The 21,264-nt window shown below is 36.6% G+C and overlaps 1 long non-coding RNA gene and 2 pseudogenes across 7 annotated transcripts; 1 reads left to right on the plus strand and 2 right to left on the minus strand.

Moving 5' to 3' along the window:
- Positions 1 to 1,163: 1,163 nt before the first annotated feature.
- LOC125221806 (protein ETHYLENE INSENSITIVE 3 pseudogene) lies at positions 1,164 to 3,996 on the minus strand (annotated as a pseudogene). Of its 3 annotated transcripts, XR_016134487.1 has the most exons (3): positions 3,793 to 3,995; positions 1,609 to 3,473; positions 1,164 to 1,376 (listed from the first exon to the last, which is right to left on the minus strand). The product of XR_016134487.1 is annotated as a protein ETHYLENE INSENSITIVE 3 pseudogene, transcript variant X2 (transcript). The 3 variants fall into 3 exon arrangements; XR_016134488.1 differs by having other exon boundaries at positions 1,164 to 3,570; positions 3,793 to 3,996; XR_016134486.1 differs by having other exon boundaries at positions 1,164 to 3,473.
- Positions 3,997 to 17,777: 13,781 nt separating this feature from the next.
- LOC125220120 (putative lipid-transfer protein DIR1 pseudogene) lies at positions 17,778 to 18,131 on the plus strand (annotated as a pseudogene).
- Positions 18,132 to 18,250: 119 nt separating this feature from the next.
- Positions 18,251 to 20,133, minus strand: LOC148933353 (uncharacterized). 4 transcript variants are annotated; one of them, XR_016130573.1, is made up of 6 exons: positions 20,023 to 20,133; positions 19,566 to 19,949; positions 19,435 to 19,490; positions 19,135 to 19,224; positions 18,929 to 19,047; positions 18,251 to 18,801 (listed from the first exon to the last, which is right to left on the minus strand). It is a non-coding gene; the product is annotated as an uncharacterized LOC148933353 (long non-coding RNA). The 4 variants fall into 4 exon arrangements; XR_016130572.1 differs by having other exon boundaries at positions 18,874 to 19,047; positions 20,023 to 20,132; XR_016130569.1 differs by having other exon boundaries at positions 18,869 to 19,047; positions 20,023 to 20,131.
- Between the last annotated feature and the right edge of the window lie 1,131 nt (positions 20,134 to 21,264).

The following is a 21,264-nucleotide window of genomic DNA, read 5'->3' on the forward strand; positions in this document are numbered from 1 at the left end:
GAATTAAATAAAAGAAGGATAAAGTAAGAAATGAAAAGGTAGAGATGGAGAGAGAACAAATAAGAGTAAAGTAAGATAAAAGAAATGTGTTATTTGTTTTTAAAAAATAATTCAGCTATAATGGGTCAACCCATAAAGAAATATGACTCAACTATGTACAGACGACTGTAGTAATATTTTAACATCTAAAGTCAACTGCCATTAATGGAAGTCATGAAAAATTCAAGTTTCATAGATCATGGTGAAAAGTTTAAATCTCTTGTTTGTATTTTAAGATGTACTAAGAGTTGAGTATTATACATGGGAACTTTGTTAACAATGCAGAGCTGAAATCTACTTAGTTAATTAAACTGTTCCAAATTTATTTCAACATATAATTGTACGAGCTAGTAGATAAAACCCAAAAATCTACAAATAACAATAATAATAGCAATAATAACAACAAATACTTACTGTACTTAATTGTCAATTGGAGTTAATGGGCCCGGAAATTTGGAAATATTAGTAATAACTATTAAAAATAAACATTGCACGTAGAGCGACAATAATGTGGCGTAAATCGTGTTTATTGACTTAGGACAATGACCTAAATAGGAATCATAATTTTTCCCATCTCTGTATTTGACTCCATTATTGGTAGTAATCGATGGATCCAAAAATTTGTAATAGAAAATAGTGTATTTATATACTTGCAAGTTACTATTATTACTACTCCCTCCGTCCCTATATGATATACTTAGGGAACGACACAAGATTTTTGGAGATGTTATTTTATGTGTCAAATGGAGAGAGAAAATAGTAGTTATATTAATGTGAGAGAAAACTTTTTCCAAAAAATAAAATGTGATATGTTTTATGAGATGAACTAAAAAAGAAAAGTGTGACGTCTATTATGGAAAGTAATATTTATTTTTTTTACCATGAAAAGCGCGAGCGAAACTGCCATCACATGAAGCAAGAAAATGGGAAATAATTGGTGGAATGGAACAGAGTAAAAACCAATCCAAATGGGAGAGAAAATGACCAAATGAAGAGCATTTGTGCATCCCCAAATGACTTTTCAATTGTCCATGGGATTGATGATAGTGTGTGTGTGTAGGAAGCTGCAAACAAACTTTATCAAGAAAAGATAAAAAAAAAAAAGATGAAAACTACAAGAAGAATTGAGATGACAAATTCCATTTAATAAAAGATAGAGAAGGGTATTGATGGGAAATGAATCATAGTGATTTTGATATAATCCACTCCTACAGTAGTTGGAATTCCATTGAAGATGTGACCACACCGCCCAAACACAAAGACAATCCAATTTCCTCAGTCAACAAAATACAGCCCATCCACATTCTCTACTTTATCCATTTCTGGCTGCCCCTAACCTAACATCAATAACATAAATTAAATAAAATCCAACCTTATTTATGTGACATCTATATAAACTCTATCCATTCTACCAAAGCATCTTTAAAGAGATGGGACACCATACCATACCACAATCCCCACTTTGATTATTACACAACATCTACAAACTCTAACATCATAAACAAAAAAGACAACACAAGATGTAAGTAAACACAGGTGAATTTTTTTTAAAGAATGTATCAAGACTACCTTTAGTACCACATTGCAATATCCTGCTTTGCCAGGCTATCCCTTGGCCCGAAATTATCCGCGAAATCGACAGCGGGTATGTTGAACGGAGAACTGAACATTAGCTGGAAATTCTCACTAGGGTTGTGGTTGCACTGATCGAACCCATCCCCTGCTCGGACCATTGTGGGGTTGTGATGAATGCTGTTGCTGTCGTCGAATAGGCCGCCTCCCAGCACCATTCCTTGACTCTGGAGGTAGCCAACGTCTTGGTGGCAATGCACGTTGCGTTGCTGCTCCTTGAGGGCATTTGCGTTCTTGTTTCCTAGCACATTGTTGTCGTAGCAGGACATGAGCTCGTTGATCATCCTCTGCCCGTCTTCTGGGACACCTAGACCGGAGAGATCAAAGGGTGGCGCTGGAGTTTGGTTCACGGGCAACGGAGATGGCTTATGCTGGACAAAGGACTGAGGAAAGGTCACTGGCTTGATGCTGAAATGCTTGTAAGGGCAAGATAGCTGGTGATTATTACGGGAAGCTCGGTCAAGGAAGCCATTGCGGTGCTCAGCGTGAGGGCATTGAAGAAACTCGCACGTGTAGACCTTCTGATCCATTATCACGTTGAGCTCGCAGCCGGGCTTCCTCTTCCTCGAGAACTCCAAGTTGGTGATTAGTTCGTCTTTGATGGCATGAGACTGTTGCTGAATTGGAATCGGAAGCCTGTCGTGAAACCTACCCATCCCAATGTTTAACAGCCCGAGAGCAGCCGGTTTCTGCTCCTGCACGTCGAAATTGGACTCTTCGTCGCCCACATCCACGTCGTACTCGCTGCTGTGGTTCATGGGGAATGTTCCGCTGCCGCTGCATCCAGAGAGGGGCGGGCAATGGTCGGGGTAGAGCTCCCTCGCCAGGGTTTCCTCCTGGTTGATTATGGCCAGCCACGTCGCACTCTCCTTGGCCGTCATCTTGTCCTGCAAACACTTGGACTGCCTCACGAGCTTCCGGATCTTGGTAATGTCGGGCGACATATGCTTGATGACAGCCGTCAGAACCCCGACCTTCCACGCCTTCTTCAGATCATGAGGCTTCTTGTAAGGAGGGGAGCCCTGATCCTTCAGCAGGCCTAATTGATGCCACCATTCCTCCTTCCCAGTGGGCCACCAAGGAGGCGGGACGCCCCTCTCCAATGGAAACCGCCGCTGAGGCGGATCACAGTGTTGCATCAGAGCCGATAGCAACGAACCAAGGGTGGTGTCTTGGAGCTCCTGCAAGGTGTGAGGAGTTGGCCCAACGGGGCTGGACCCCTCGTTCCTGCCGGGGATGGCGTTGTCCACCTGGTATTTCGCGATGGCAGCCGGTCCATTCCGGTCGAATCTCACCTTATCCTTCCACCACTCTCTCAGATTATCAGAGGCTCCGCTCACAGGCTTCCCCTTCTCCGGGATAATCCCATACACAAAGCCCTGAGCTTTGCAAACCTCCATCATCTTCAACATGTATTTCAAGATCCCATCTTGCGCCCTCGACATCTTCTTCCTCCTCGCCTGCTCTTGCGACTTCGCAGCATCAACGCCTTCCTTGCCCTTGCTCATCTCCTTGAGCCTCTTGAGCCGCATCTTGTCCCTCCACATCCTCCTCTCAAGCTCATCCACGTCGATCTCATCATCGGTGTAGTCATCCTCCACAACTCCCTCGGCCTCGGCCTCAGCATCGGCATTAGCTGCAGACTGCACAGCGCAGGCGTCTGCTTCCTTCATAGGAAAGAAATCGAGGTCTCCACAGAAGCCCATATCCTCAAACATCATCATCTTAGCAAACAATCGATCGACAACTTGTTTATTATGCAAGATTTAGAAAAAGGGGATAATTAAAATTCCATTTCCCACCTGTAAAGATGAATTAAAAATCACAATTAGGAATGTTCCTTGCAGCCAGAAAAGCCCTTGATTAAGGAATTCAGAATATATACTCGGGTAATTCAATCTACAAAAATGATACTCCCAATTAATGCAGCTTCATATGTAAACAAAACCACTAGAATATAACAAAACGCCAAAAAAATGATTTTTTTTCGGTTATAACTTACAAGATCACCGAAAGATAGATGATTGAGTGTATATCAAAAAAATCAAATCTTTACTAAATTATTTGGTAAACACACAGAGAGAAACCGAAGATATTTTTTTCCAAAAATTGGGGGTTTACCTGAACTGGGTTTCTTCGAGTATCGCAGCTGAGTTATCTCTTGGCGAATTAGTAACGTAGGCTACAAAGAAATGGGAAAACAGAGAGGCCAAGAATAAGAAGGGGGAGACCTTCTGTATGTGTGTTTGTGCGTTTATATAAATGTGTGTGGATGTGTGTGTAATTTTACATGTTAGTGCGTGTATTGATTTTGTAAACTGTAGAATTTATGAACACCATTATTCAAGTGGTATTTGAGGAGGTTTAAAATGTCGGCATCCCTTTTTACATGGATGTGTGTAGGGACTACTCTCCCTCTTAAAAAAGGTTATACTCCTTCCGTCCCGGCTAAGATACACATTCTTTTAGTCAACACGAGATTTTAGGAATTGTAGATAATGTAGTTAATTAAAAAGAGAATAGATGAGTGTAAGTATTAAATAGAGAAAAAGAGAATTGAATAGTTAATTGGATAGAGAAAAAGTGAGTGTGTGTATTAATTAAAATTTTTTTTACCAAAAATGGAACTATATCATTTTAGTTGTGACAAATTAAAAATAAATGTGTCATTTTAAGTGTGACGAAGGGAGTATTTCTTTTTTATAAAAAAATTCTCCATTATATTTATAAAAATATACTATTTTCTCTCACCGTTTAATATATAAGATATTATTTTTAAAAATTTCATATCATGATCCAAAGTATGTTATAGATTGTGGGACGGAACGATTATTACCAAATTTTATTAAAACTAGTATTAATTGGAATTTACTAGTACTACAAAAGTGTGGATGCATTTAAGAAGACGACGGTCTGTTATATTCTGTGTCTAAACAGTGCATGAACAGTAATTAAAATTTAGGTTGTTGATCAAACTGGCCTTACTACTGTGGATTGCCTACGGTGTAACAATGACAAGTATATTAACGATTAATTTATTATATTTCATAATGTTATGACAATTAAATGGACAATTAAATGCCTCATTTATTGAGATACCTTCAATGAAACAGTATCTAGCATCATTTATTAAAGTTTATGATTTCAGAAAATTAATGTGTCCTAGTAAAAGTGCTTCTCGTACACTTCAAACGAAAATAAGGGAAAGAAAGGGAAAAAAAGTTTGACGCATAATTAGTCGAATCAATATTTTAAAAAGTAGACCGGAGAACGAACTGTAAAAGCCATTCATTTACTATTCAACTTCTTTTACCGATCATATCACTAGTCGAACCATAGTACTATCCTAATTTTACACTTTATGTTACTCCCTCCGTCCGCCATTAGGAGCCCTATTTATGGGCGGCACGGATTTTAAGAAATGTTAAGAAAGTTGGGTGGAAAAAAGTTAATGGAATAGGGGTCTCACTTGTATATATTAGTTTTAAATGAAATGTGAGTAGAATAAATTAGTGGATGGTGGGACCCTATTACCATTTATGGTAAAAGTCAACCGGGACTCCTATTCGCGAACGAACTAAAATGAAAAAACAGCACTCCTATTCGTGGACGGAGGGAGTACTTGCTAAGTGATTTATATTCCTTTTTCTGAATGTCCCAAGCTAAATGAGTAATTTTCTTTTTTGGCATTCGTTCTCTTATTTTTTCTTCTCTATTATATTTCCTCTCTCTCTTTATTCATCTACATTCAACTAATAAAACCTCATTTTTCTTTTATCTCGTACCGAAAAAAAATGTTTCACTTAATATGGGACGGAAGAAGTATCAAAGATAAAGTTAAATATGAACCTTAGCTCAATAAATGGATAATGGAGATCTAGGATTTTTCGGCTTGTGACTAAAGCACTAAAGGGTGAAATTGTCTTATTGATAGTTGAATTACATATACATAAAATAAAAAATACAGACATTTTATTAACATTACATAAACTGCATTTATGCTATGTTTGGTTGAAGGATAAGTTGATAAAAAAAATATTCATAAGATAATGAATCCTAAGAATAGATTCCATACAACTTTATTTTATTTTCTGTACTTGGAAATATATTAAGATTTTAAATTATTATTTGATTTCAATAGCAAACTAAAAACATAGTAGTAATAATACTATTAATTTTAATATTATAATAAGATTTTTTGTAAAATAATTATTACAAACATAATTGTAATTATTATATTTATTATGACGATGATAGTTTAATAATTAGATTAAGATTTTCATAATTTATTAGTAGTTAGCAAGCAAGAGTATCGTATCCCACAGAGACAAATTTGTATCAACTTAACTACCACAAACAAACGTTGACTACTATCTAGAGAATCATGAAAGGTTTGGTTGTTTTCTAACACTACGAAAAGCATATAATGAGCAAATAAACAAATAAAAGCAAGTAAACACGGAGTGAAAAGATAATATGGAGAAAATTATAGAACTCAAGGATTCGATGCACAATTCCAAGCTCTTATCCAATCAAATTGTCTTACCTTTTGGTGTCTCTAGAGTTACTAAGTCAACCACAATTATAGATTAAACCCCCTCCCGAGGTGAGAAACCTGTAGATTAGGTGCTAGGATTGAAGTCCTCTTCCAATCCTAAAACCCCTAACTCCCAAAAGCTTGATTAGGTCAAAGACCCCACTCAAAACCTCAACTCTCCCGAGTTTTATTGCATTAAGGTGTGAATTATTCTTATTTCCAGATTAATTATTTCATCTCCCGATTAATCTAATTAATCCTACACAATCAAGTGGTGATCAAGCAATTGAAAGGAATAAACCCAAGAATAATCAAATAACTACAAGAGCAAGGTAAGAACAAAATCAATTAGATAAAAACTATGAAATTAATGCATCATCACCAAGAATTCTACAAAAAGGTGTTTAGCTACTCATGTTCTTCCTAAAAACCATGTTTGAAACAAAGAATTCAATGAAAGACATAAGAGATGGGTACTAAGAACTCTTGTGGAATGAATTTAGGGATGAAGTCTCCAATCTTTCGATCTAGAGTCTTCAATCTTCAATTCTCTCTCTCAAAGTGTTTTTGGAGGTGTGTGTGAGTGGTGGAGGCGGTAAGTGTAGAAATCTCATGAACCCCAGGCGTTTTTCCCTTTAATCCGCCATAAAAAATCGCATTTTTGACAAGAAAATACGCCAAAATAACGTACCCGGCCGGGTAGAATTATAAAGAGTAAAATTCACCCGGGCGGGTGATGATTTTCGACCATTTTCTGACCTTTTCAGCGCATAAACACTGTACCCGGCCGGGTGGTTAATTCACCCGGCCGCGTGTAATTTTCTGGACAGCGCAATGTTCGTAACACGGTCATAACTTCTTCTACGGGACTCTGATTGAAGCGTGTAAGATACCCACGCGAAGCTCTTTCAAAGACGAAAAGATTGATATGCATATGAGGCTGATTGGGCTTCAAAATCTCCAGTAAAAATTGTCTCAAACCAAGGCTGCTGCACATCCACATAGTTTGTACCTTTTTCTACACATTCTTAACAAAATGGTCAACATACCAACATAATATAGAAGTATATATAAACACGTCCAATAATAGACAAATATGATCAAATTCATACAAAACCACCCTCTAAAACCATGTAAAATCCAAGTATGTCATTAATTGAAGTCGGGCCCATATAAAGTAGTATCCCCTCCGTCCCATTTAAGATTCATTAATTAGGATTCTCATTCCAAATCGCGTTTCACACTTTTATGTCATCTTCTTCCTTCCTCTCATCTTTCAGTGTGTCAAAAACGAAGAACCCTAGTTATGGAGCGTTAGACTTTCAGCAGAGGGGACCGGGACCGGATCCGGCGAGAGTGGCGGCCGACGTAACCTTCGATTCCGATACGAGGCGTGCAATTGCAAGAAACTTGCTTCACTCCGTATCGTCAAAAGCCATGGCAAACCTACAAGGGGGAAGCTCTACATTGTTTGTGAGAAAAAAGAGTGCACTTTATTCAAGTGGTGCTCACCAGTCGAGCCAATTGAAGAAGATAATGGCGTGGAATCATTGTCGAAGTTAGCCGAGACAGATGGGGACAGTTTAGGCTTTATTTTGGCATCGAGCGATGACAATAATCGCGCCATACAGAAATTAGCAAGTGTTGTGAAGTATGGATTTAGTTTCTTTGTCATTGTGATGTTGATTTGTATTTTGATGTTGTAGTAATGTATGGATTTTGACATGAATGTGGAGTGGAATCGTGTTGTGAAGACTTTAGTTATGTATATTTTTTTGGCATAAATGTTGAGTGGAATGGTGTTGTATTTTGACAGTAATGTATATATTTTGATGTTGAAGTTATCGTCGCTAGGAGAGTTAGGGTTCCGTCGAAGTGAGAAGGGGGAGGGTAAGAGAGAAACATTACGATTTTGCTTCTGAAATTTGTCCAAGTGTTGAACTCACTCAACCCAATTTTAATTTCATTTTTTTAATATATTTGTTTTGTGTTTTTAAATGATAACTTATCATTATAATTAAGGATATAATTAGGGAGTTAGTAATCACACTTAACAACTTAATTTGGTCAAAGTCGTGTTTAATCACGTTGATTGTTACTCCCTCCGTCCCTGAAAATTTGTCACCTATTTCCTTTTTCGTTCGTCCCTAAAATTTGTCACATTTCACTTTTACCATTTTTGGTAGTGGACCCTACATTCCACTAACTCTTTTCCACTCATATTTTAATATAATACTAATATAGTAGAAAAGTAGGACCCGCATGCCACCAACTTTTTCAACTCACATTCCATTACATTTTCTTAAAATCCGTGCCAGGTCAAATGGTGGCGAATTATTAGGGACGGAGGGAGTACAATTTGATGGAACTATCAGTTTTGAACCGATTGTGATCCAAGTTGAAATATTTGGGATGCAAAAATTCCAAAACATAATGTCTGGGACCAAAAATCTTAAAATGGTCATATGTTTAAGACCAAGTTTGACCTTTATTCTTAAAAGTATACTCATAAATATTTGGATTTCGCCTAAATCACGCTGGTAGTCCTTTTATACTGTTCATCGCAATTTTCGAGCGAAAATACCCCCAAAGCAATTTTGTTGCTGGAGGGCATTTTTTTCCATTTATAAAAATGAGATATCTGGGTACTAGGTATGATAATTTCTTTCTCTCTTCCTCTCTGTAATATTGGGTTTGATATTTTGTTATAATTTGAGTGCGTGAAATAATATTTCTTTCCATCTCTCTGTAATATTGGTTTGATACTTCTCTCTCAATTTCACTTCACCTATTTGAGTCCGTAACATTCGACCTTCCTTTAAGGTCCAATGTCCTCGTTGGTCACGGCTGGTTCTTTTCCAGGCCACCACTCCGAGTTCTCGTTGGCCACGACCACATTGGTCACGGCGGATACTTTGCCCGGCCACCACTCCATGGGTCACCACTCCGAGTCAGCCCCAAACATACTCATTGGTCACGACGAGTTCGTTGCCCGACCACCACTCTGAGCCGTTTGGGCTCTCAATGAAAGCACCAATTGATACAGACCAAACATGAGAACTCATCCCAAAAGACTAGTCTGTTAGGTGAGAGAGCTCATTTAGTCTATACACCCCACACCAGTTGTTCTCACAACCGAAGTGGGAATTGAGTCCGTAACAACTAACTGCCTCATTTGCTACAATATTGTGGAGCCGCATTGGGGTCATCGAGTTGCATGACAGTTTTGGTACCCCCAACACATTTTCCCTAAGAGATTCAATTCCACAATTTTGAGAGATGGGAAAGTTCAAGGCGAGGTAAGTCAGCTACAAACTAGGTAGATCATCATGCTAACTACATTCCCTATTGGAGGACCCAGGGAGAAATAGAACAACAGGTGTATCCAGAAGCCTCGAATGCGGACTACATGAATTGGTTTCGGATGATCATCGTTACTCACAATACTAGACCCGGCATCCATGGCCAGCCAGACATCTTTGAGACTGCCTCTACACATATGATGATGGTAATAAGTTTTTATTTTTCTTTTTCTTTTTATAGTGCATTATCAGCGATTGACACTGCAAGAGCAATCCTTCACAAAGGTAGGCGCGAAGGAAGGAAATGTGTCCATAATGGAAGACCGGGGTATAGACGGGATGCAGGTTTATCGCAGATCGGCGGAGGATACAGTGACCCACCGCGTGCTTCTTGGCATGTTGGATCTAGTTCACATATGATGGGTAACGACTTGATGTTAACCTTGACGAATATAAATAGGAGTGAGATTACAGACACCGAAGGAGGTTGAGGCTGAAGTGGAGGATGATGCTGAGGAGGATGAGGCGCAAGAGGCAGCTCGTCGCGAGTCACACACAAAGGCTCGTCATGAGTCTGGGTGGCTCCTGAACATGTTGCTTCTGGGGAAGCGGCTCGTAAACAGTTTGGGGCAGCTTCCGATATTTCTTTCTCCACTAAAGGATTTGTGCTGACTATAACAAAATTCTTTGCTAGAAGAACATCCTCACATACATCCAAAGGGATATCTGCAACTTCAAACAAGTTTACGCCAAATAGTTACAAGTAGTTTTTGGTTGTTTGTTGGACGTCAACATTTGTGATATTTAACTAAATTTTATTTAATTTTTAATCCATTTTCTACATTTGAACGATTGTGCATTTAAATTTATCTTAAATCCAATTAAAGGTTCAATTTGGGCTTTCAATTGTTTCTTCTGATTTTAATAATACTATCTTTGATCAAAAAAAATTAATTTAATTATCGTTTGATATATGCTTTAAAAATTCAAAATGATTTAATCTTCCACAATTTGTCAAACAAATTTTATTTTTATTAGAAAATAAAAAAGTCATTTATTTTTTTAAATTGAAACGTATCTAATGTTATTCAATATCAGTTGATATATTCAATTAATTGGTCAATCAGTTGATATACTTAATAGAGAATTCTACTATTCGACTGAATCTCGTCGAATTTTCTAATTAGTAAATAAAGTTCACGTTGAAACCAACATCAAACAATATTAATGTTCAGGTACAAACCAACATCAAATAGTAAATACATGTTCAACTACAACCCAATATCAAATAGTAGTAATGTTCAACTACAAACTACAATCAAACCACAAACAATCACACATCGCGCCTTGTTGTGTAGTTATGCCTATCATTCCCTACTTGTCCACGGTTCTTGCAAGTCCTATGCATTTTCATCCATCTGTTTCCATATCCTTGCTCTTCTATATCGACCGCGAGAACGAGGAGCAAGTTTCCCTATTGAACACTCCAATGTACATGGTGGTATCTCCAAATAGTCCTGGTGCCTAAGCGAACGAAAACCAAAAGAATATTGTTTCACCCAAATTGATTTAAAATAGTTCTTACTCACAAGGCGTAGAATGTTATCTCCTCGATCTCTGGCCACTGCCGCAACGTGAGAACAAAGGCAACCTCCACATCTTCCATTTCCCACAACTACACCATTTTCTCCAATACTTGACCTCAAAAGAGTTTCCACCCTTCCCTTTGGATCGTGCCTCAGATAAGACATCATACCTACCCTCATGGATGCTGACTCGTCTAACCACATGTTTTAGGCCCCTTGCATCATTGTCATTGAGTTTGTCATGCGCCCATGGGGTCAAATCAGTTTGGCATTTTGCCATTTTTCATACATGTTCTAAGCAAAATCGGCGAATGCCTCGTGGCGATTGTTCTCATATATCAATCTCCATTGCATTCGGGTGTCTATCAGATATGATGCAAACTTCTCTATCGCCTTTCACAACATGAAGTTTGATTAACTTCATAAACCAATTCCAACTATCACTTGTTTCATTATCAACAATTGTGTAAGCAACATGTAAACACTTCTTGTTTGCATCAAACCTAACCACGCAAAGAAGTTTACCTTTGAGCCTTCCACGCAAATGAGTACGTAAATCTTCTAATAATGACTCTCTTCCACCAAAACCAAGCTCTATAGTCTTCCTCCAAGTATACCATGCTTTCTTGTATGATATTTCAACATGATACCTTTGCTTCACATCCTCAATAATGGAGTTAGACTTATACTCAAGGTCCTTTAGAATATGATGCTTAATGCACGAAGCCACCATTGCTGATTAAACATTGGCGTGGTCCCTAGAATTGGGATTACCTGCACAAGTGTGTCTATTAACCTATTGTCTGATTTTCCATTTGTGGTTGTGCTTCCTCAATGTTGCTCAGAGCTTCCAAATACAAATTGTCTTATTCCGTCGTCTCCCCATCCCTTTCGGATTTTTGCATGTCACATTCCACTTTGTTGGTTTACTTTCCAAATTCTTTTGTGGATGATTCCAAATTCAACGTTAGCTTGGTATCAAAATTTGGTTCCTAACCTAATCCGTGTAGGATTCTTCTCATCCCAAACCCAATTGCTAGATTCAGAATCATCATGGTTATATTCGTAGTAATTACCTTCTATCGTCGGTAGAGCACAAAAGAAAGGTAACCCTGGATGCTCATACTCCTTCTCACTTTCGCTCTTCAGAGACTAATGGGACATAAATGTCTCACCATCAGATGCTTCTTGGGTTGCTTTTGATTCATTACTCAATTCGGGTGGGGTTTCATCAAATTCAGAATCGTCACTAACTTCATTCTGTGGAGATAGTGTTAGGTTTGGTATACTGAAAAGCATGTTTCGAGCAAGTTTCGCTCGAATAGAATCTTGCTTGTATACGTAAAACTCTATAATCCACTTTTAACCCGATTCAGTATTATTCGAGCAATTCCGCACGAATAGAATCACTATTATTATTACATTGTATTTGCTTGTGCATTTATAAGATGTTTTATAAACATTTAAATGCATAAGAAGTAAACAAAGTCTAAGTCTTTTGCTTAGTAGACCGGTTGTGGGCGTCGTCCACTTTAAGGTAACACGGTCAGATCTATGCAATGCTTTGCAAAAGAAAAAGAAGAATTTCACAACCTAGATAGGCTTTGGCTACCTATCGTGAAAGGTTGCAATGTCAGTCCGCATATTTCTAAGTCTTACTGAAATAAGATGACATTGGTGTGGTATAGCACTGAACGGATCTAACAGCAAGACGTGTCTTTATGCTATCTACTGAAAGACTAGGTCTTGATAAAATACTATTTCTTAATCTACATATGTTAGCATTGAGCATACGATATTGGTTATGCACTACTTTGACTTATCAAATGGTGCGGGTTTTTTGCAACCCAATAATCCTGATACATTGGGTAGTGGTGATTAATATCTAGCGGTGCTAGGATTGCTATTATGTTGAAACGTGCGCGAGGTGAGTCTCGTTTGATAATGTCCTCAAGAGGAGCTCGGACAAGGTTTTATTATTCGGAAAACTGGCCAGTTGGAGTTTTATTACTCTATGAATAATAAATAAATGTTTCTTGTTAAGTCCACTCTTGGAATTAATAAGATATTAATTAATTAAGTCCATAGCAGACATTAATTAATTAATGGACATTTATATCTTAAGCGCGGGAAATAAATAATAAATAACGGAAACCCGGATTACTTGTAATTTCGGATTTGGATGGGGAGAGTTCAATATTACTTCTGTAGTGGCTGCTCGTAATATTCCAATATAAGCTTGTATTAAATTGTGGGTTCAATTTAATTAGTAAAAAGTTAATTGGGGGAGCCCATATCCAAAACCTTCCATAGATCCATGTCTGGGCCCATAAGGAACTTAATATAAATAGGAGAATAAAGGAGACAGAACAATCACAATTTTACTTCTTGTAATTTTCGAAATTTTTGAAAATCTCCAGCTGTAGAGAATTTCGAATTCTTCACCTATTCTCAAAAGGATTTCTTCTGTCTTCTTTATTCGAGTCCTAGTATTTTGATAAGATCAGCCCACCCTGATATCGAGATACAGTTCGGGAACCAGAGAGAAGATCTGTGGTCTAGTATTGAAGATCATCACGTGGAGAAGGCGCGAGCAATCGACGATTCTTTGGAGAATCAAATCGGTAACTCTAAACCGTAGAATTCATGTTTTAGGATTTACTTTCTTAGAGCATGAATTATTTGCGTTCTAGCATGCAATTATCTGTTTAACATGTGAATTGATTAATCGCATAATCGGTCAAATAGATCCGTGTTTGATTTATTTGTTTTGTACAAGTCTTCCGCTGTGCAAGGGGCTCCAAACCCCAACAGATAGTCCACCATGCTCAAACTCAGGCCCACCATCTCCAAAATCAGGACCAACATCCCCAAAATTAGCCGGCTCGTGACTAACTTCACTATGTCAACGAATAACTCAATTTGACCCGATTGAATAGTTGTTGCAAACATATCCCTCATATGTGCATCGCAAAGTCGAATGCCCACAAAGTTATATCCATTACCCACTTGAATTGCACGCTTCTTGTAAAAGTAATCCTATACTCAGTAACATAATCCTATACTCATTAACATTGATTTCAATACAATCACATATTCTGTTAACCAACTCATTGTATGGAACAAACTTATGCAACACAAGGTATGCATTTGCCACAAGTGGCTCATAAGACAAACCAATTCCACCAATTTGTACTATTCTTCCGTTCAATATAAAAGGACACAAACAGATTCTATCTCCATAATCCTGCATACACAACTTTATCTCAATATTTGAATAATTAAAACTAAACTATATACCAAACCTAAGAATAATTCAAAAGACATTACATGCTAAACCCTAGTAGTGAAAACATACAATTTATACCAACAACATGAAATTTGAATTTTTAACTACAAGCCCTAAAATCACAATTTTCACCATAAACCATGAATATAATGCTAAATTATGAAGAAAGCACGTAAATTACCTTTAGGGGGAAACAATTAGACAAATTTGGGCGATTTTTGCAAGAATTGGACGAAAAGGTGCATTTTTGGATAAGGTTCGCGAAAATGGGGATTACCAATACTGAAACGTGCTATTGTGTTTTATTCAAATTTAGTTAAGTTATGCATTCTAAGAATGCGTAGCTAGATACGAATTCTTAAAATTTGCAACACCCAAAGACAGATAAAAAAATCCGGCCCATTTGTGGAAACAGTTTTTCAGAATAACCCATTTATTGAATTTTTCACAAAAAAATTGTCTTGCTTGATGAAAACTTAGCAATGACTTATTCTCTAATCTCTTTTGACTTTGCAAATTAATATCCTTCCCATTTTTTGATTGGCAAAGTAAACATAAATTTTTTAAAAGTTGTGCCACGATTGACTCGAACTCACTAATACATATACACTAGACACTTCACACACTACACACACATACATAATACAAGCATTGCCACTATTCACATAGCGCACACATACACACAATACACACTGGACATGCACATGCACATTGCACACACTCACACAATACAAACACACACAATATACATACATATTGTGCACACATAATACACACATATAGCATACGTGTGCATTGTGTCTGTGTGTGTTTTGTATGTATATTTATTGAGTGAGGGTGTGTAATGTGTATTTATGTGGTGTAGTATGTATATTTAGTGGGGGTATTGTATATGTGGAGGGTGTATTGTGTGTGTGTCCGTACACTATGGGTGCATGTATTCAATGAGAGTGTGTATTGTGTTTGTGTTTGTGTGTGTGTGTGATGCAATGTAGTACATTGTTTGTGTGCAATGTGTATTGTGTGCTTGGAGTGAGTGTTTTGTGTGTGAGCAGTGTGTGTATTGGGTGTATGCTCAGTGTATATTGTGTGCAGTATGTGTATTGCGCACGAGTTGTATTTGTATGTTGTATAGTGTGTGTGCACAATTTCTTTAAATTCAGTTTCTTGTCAATTACTTTATTTTACCAATTATAGAATTTAGAATTGAATTAGACTTCAACAACTAGGTCGCTTATTTGACCGGTTCCAGTTCTAATCGGATCGGTTGATCGATTATCTAATTTCAAATTTTCATTTATTTTAGAACCAGAATCAGCTTGTAATTTTACTCAGAATTTATTTATAAGTTTAAATAATTCAATATAAAAAATAAAAATAAAATTCCAACATCTAGAAATATACTAACAAATAATCCCTCCGTCATAAAAAAAATAGACTAGTTTACCATTTTGTGTCATCCCCAAAATCAGACCAAGTCTAAATTTGTAAAGTTTTCAACAAATAATAATTATATACATCATATATAATGTGGGCTTGACAATCCACTAACACTCCTTCCACTACTTCTTCCCCTCATTCTCTTACTTTACCAATTACACATTAAAACTCGTACCATTTATAAGTTTGTCTATATTTTGAGGATGGAGGGAATAATACATTAACATTCAAATAAAACCAACAATACAACAATATCCATGTCGTTAATTTATGGGTAAGAGTGATGTCAAGTGTAGTTCTATTTAGTAATAAATCATCAAACGGATTAACAAATAGTAGTTGGCAATTATTTTTTTAAAAAAAATATTCTAAAATTTAGCAATATTTTTTCACAAAAAAGAGTTCTACATTGAATTTCATTTTACCCTTTTTTGGCTAAACAAATATTTAATGGGATTTTCAATACTAGTTGATCTTTTTGTAACGATTTTCCTAAGACATAACAATGAATAAATTATTCACAAACAAGTTAAAATCGTATGTTATATGAATTATTACATCAAATTTGTTATAAAGTTATATTTCTCTTAAATGATCTTAAACATGTATAAGCTCTTTTTGATATGAAAAACGAACTCATGAGGTCATACTCATAATAGTTAGTTTATCAAAATTGGATTGGGGAAATAATTGTAGACTCAAAGCATCACAGTGTAAACATTTTAAATACTTCATAAAACAGAGATCGAAAATTTAACACGGTTTAAATCTAAGTCATTCAATGTTTCAATTTATTTTGTTTGAATTCAAAATTAATTCAACTAAGTTACGTTTGTTAGTATATTAATTTATAAAAAAATTTAAAATTGAATTGTTATATGGTTTATACCCCTTTTTTTAAATGGAACCGGTACCGGCGGAACCGATTCTCCGGTTCACGGTTCCTCAATTAACCGGTCAGTTCCGGTTCCAATTAATCGAGTATTGGAGAACCGTTTAAGCACCCCTTTCAACAACATATAATTCTACTTCCAATTTAATTCTAATTTCGTGTACCGAACAAACCCTTTGTAAAATTCATGGATTGATAAAACGGACCCTTTGTAAAATTCAACATCTATTATAGAACAGAAGTAGCAAGATTTATCCGCTGTATTCTTCACATGATCACTGGAGATAAAACGAGCATTATATTTTTTTATAAACGCACGCCGGCTCGTCGCTTCAACTAAATAAAGCTTTTAAAATGTTCCTATTAAGTCTAAACTTGTCCTTATGCAACAAAATATATCTCCATAGAATGAAATTAATCTTTTCTGGAAACATGACGCAACTCTTTTCAAATTAAAGGGAAAAGGATGACGAAGGCACTAACAATTTCATTAGAATGAAAGTTGCAATAAAAAAATCACCACGACAATACATGGGACAATAACAAGGTAATTTTAAGAGTTCAATATGATAATGCTAATTTGCCCCCTCCCTTCAAAATTCGTACTCGAAAAATAAAAGTTATACTACCTCGTCCCTTAATTAGAAACTTTTGAATTTTTATGTTTTAGGATTTAGACTTCTCATTTCACTAACTCAACTTTCACTACTTTTTTCTCTTCCCCTCTTTTATTTTATCTATTTTTCTTTTCTTCTCTTTTAGATTACTTATTCTTTTTTTCTTATTCTATCAGTTGTGTATTTAAACTCGTGTCATTTAAAAAAAAATATTTTTTGATGACAGAAGCAGTAAGATAATGAAATTTATAGACACGAAATCTAGCAAATCTTAATTGAGTGGAGGAGAAATATCACAACAATAATTAGGGGCCCAACTAAATATCACCTCGTGACACAAACAGTGCAAATCACATTCACGGACTCACAATTTTATCACTCTATATATCCCAAGTCCTCAATCAATAACCAAAAGCAAAATTCATCTACCTTAGTTCTTTACCATGGATGTTGGTGGGATAGCAAAAGTGGTGGCATTGGTAGCGGCTATTGTCGTGATTCTCGACGGAGCAATGGCAATGACCTTGTGCAATGTGACGGTCGGCTTCACTGCATGCAAGCCGTCTGTCACGCCGCCTAACCCAGTGATGCCCTCGCCCGAGTGCTGTGAGGCCGTCACTGGGGCTGACTTGCAATGCTTCTGTTCCTACAAGAACTCATTCTTACTGCCCTCACTTGGGATTGATCCCGATCTCGCCCTAGCTCTTCCCGCCAAATGCAATGTCCCCTCCCCGCCCAACTGCTAACAAATGTTGGCACACTGAATTTTCTAATTAGACATCAATGTGTTTGCGTTATTTTGTGTATGTGGGGAGTGTTTATCGTAATATTTGCATCTAATATCAAGTTAAGCACAAAAATAATGCACATTTTTTTTCTTTTTATAAATAAAAAATAATCATTTATATCACATCTCAAGGCAGGAACTGACTTTCATCAAAGCAGGCACATCATCAAGAATTACTTCTATTCAGATAGCAGCCATATCAATAAAAGTAACCATACCAAAGCAAAATTGAGTTATCTTCACAATAGAAAAAAAATGGGTAAATCAAATAAACCATAAGTTCTAACACATAATTTTAGAGGAAGAGCTGAGAATTTGACCTGAGCTGTTTGAGTTTACTCAATATCAAGGCTGTTATCACAATAATTAAGTTTGTGATTCCACCACCCTCACCTCATTGTACTTAGGGTGTAACATAAGCTTCCACAGTTGAATCGATTACAACTATTTCTTTCGAGTGCTCTCCTTTAAGGTGGGGAGGTCGCAGTTGAACTTGAGTCTGACGTGTGAAGAGTCCAACTATCTCTCCGACATAGTTAGGACCTGAACAAGTACATCTCTTCTAAATTCTTCTTGGGCTCTTAAATATCAACTATCCTCGATGCTTTTATCTCTTGGCTATCGTCTTGAGAATTTCTATTCTTCTTCAGCCTCAAGTAAAGTGCAGCATAAATAACAGCCTGTATCACAACATTGGGGGCAGATGATAAACTAGCACCATGTAACAAGAAAGAACGACATTCGTACCTCACTTTTTCCGGGACTAGTGCTGATCGTGCAAGTGCAACCTATGTGGACTCTAGCTACCTGCTTGCAACTCCTCATCAGGGGATTGGTTTTCTGCTTCTTTCATTGATCCCTCATCCGGTGTTGCGTAGATAAGGTTATCAAGGTCATCATATATAGAACTTTTGAGTTGCACTCAACTGAAACAGTTTGATATAAATTAGAAGCCTATACGTATGGATGACTACAGAAATGATGACAGTTACAACTCAAGCAGAAATTAATACCTTTTGTGACAACACCGGCTGTCTCTCTACCCCAAAGATTTCGGCTCAGCGTTTGAGGAATATCGACGATCAACTCTATATCAACTCTCCCTGAGATATTTAAAGGCATTTAGGATTCAAAAAGATGTTTTAAAGAAACAATCACATTATTTAAGGAAAACAAAAATTTCAGAACGGACTATGCATACATCAAGGAAGCTATATAGAAGAGGAACTGAATACAATTGGAATAATGTAATAAGCAATAATTTATTGTTGAATATACTGCAAAAAAATGTATTTGCACACATAAAGAAATACCTGGCAATAGGCCAAAACACTCAGAATGATCAAGATCTACTTCCGATTGACCATCTCTGCAATAGTCCTTAACTTAAACACCATGAAAGTAGAAAACAAGAGTATATTTTTCTGCCAAAATTCGTACTTACGCATAATACATCTTTTCGATAGGGGTTGTGAGCCAATAGGAAGTCCAAGGTTCCCAATGTTTGACAAAGACAAGGTTGTGACTGATCCAGATCCTTTGTTGAATTTAACCACTCAAAGAAACAAATAAACTAATGAACATTTATCCTCCAACACTTTCCCTCTCAAAGAAACAAATAAAAACAAGTACAAGTGTCGGTACCTTCATCATAGTATATTACATCATCCTGACAAGAAGTAACAGATAACATAAGACCGCCATATCGGATTCCCTCCAGTAAAAATTTTGTTTCAACTTGCTGATCCAACCAATCCGCAGGAAACTGCCTCAATGGTTCACATTTCTCTAGAATCATCTCCACAAATCTCCAAAATTTTTGAAGATTCTTTGTGGCAATAACAAGTTAGTGAAGTGCAATGACAGTTAACATGTCAATAAGAATAATAAATGGTCAATACCTTCTACAACTTCTGTGATAAGCCCGGATTTCAAATTTACAACCCAGAGTTCCGAAGCTAGATAGTTAACTCAGACTGGCAACAACAGTTTCATCTTAATGAAAATATACGATTCACATCAACTGGAGAGACTAGGAAACTGACCAAATAACGGAATCCATTAGATTAAAGTAAATATCATACTGATTATAGAAACACCACTATCAGTTGAAATCATCAAAACTCAACATCACTTTGAGCCAAGTAAAGTGGAATGGAGGGAGTATTGATTGTATAAGTCATTTCCTGCTGACATGCTTGATTGAATTGTATGGGCACAGTTGTAAGGCAACAACCTGAAGGGAAGGATACATGCAACATCAAATATGAGCCTGTAAAGTGTGTTTTACTATGCTAGACTTTATATTCTACACATACCAATTGTTTTAGGACACTAATTTACCAATACCTCTGCTGTAGTGATTTTGCTTTTTAAATCATTTTGGTGGTTTCTTGATTAGCCTCAAATGATCCTTCATTATATCCAAGAACAATAACTAGGAAAACCCCATCTCCATTAATAATATTTTCCCTTCCTGGAGTAGTATTCAGCCAGCAGTGAGAAGGTCCTGCAATGATCAGTTTTAAACTCTACTTCACAGATTCAGAAAGTGTTTGCAAAACTTTCAAAATTTTAACCTAGAGGGAGTAGCACTGTAGCAGTAACCCAATATTGCTATAGACAGGTAATACTAATAATATGACAGGAATGCAACATCAAACAGGTGCTCCAATTCCCTGAAATGGTGCCTGAATAAAACACACCAACCCTAAACCCTAAATGATGATGTAATTGCTGCATTTCGTTGTCTTTCAACTGGCTAAGAAACACACAAAATTAAAGGATTTCCAAAATTTTCAGTTGTAGTTATAATGTACTCCACAAATCAAAGATATATCTTAATCTTACTCATCTGATTGCATCATTTCTAACTTCTAAGAAAGTCGATACTGCTGGACTTAAATTAAGATCAATAACTACGAGATAGCCGGGTTCTCAAATTTCACACAATTGTATCTAGTCACTTCTTAATTACAACGTATCAAACTTAGCCAAAAATACTTTCAAACTAATTACAGAAAAAAATTGACAGAAATCATTGGATAACCAACTCCCATTTCATGCTACATGAGCAATATAATTATCACAAAGTGATACAACAGTTTATGGGGTTCACCAAAATCATATTAGCAACACCTATA

Source organism: Salvia hispanica, chromosome 1, assembly GCF_029641045.1.
Source record: "Salvia hispanica isolate PSC_SH4W2 chromosome 1, Shi_PSC_v1, whole genome shotgun sequence".
Classification (NCBI taxonomy): Eukaryota; Viridiplantae; Streptophyta; class Magnoliopsida; order Lamiales; family Lamiaceae; genus Salvia; species Salvia hispanica.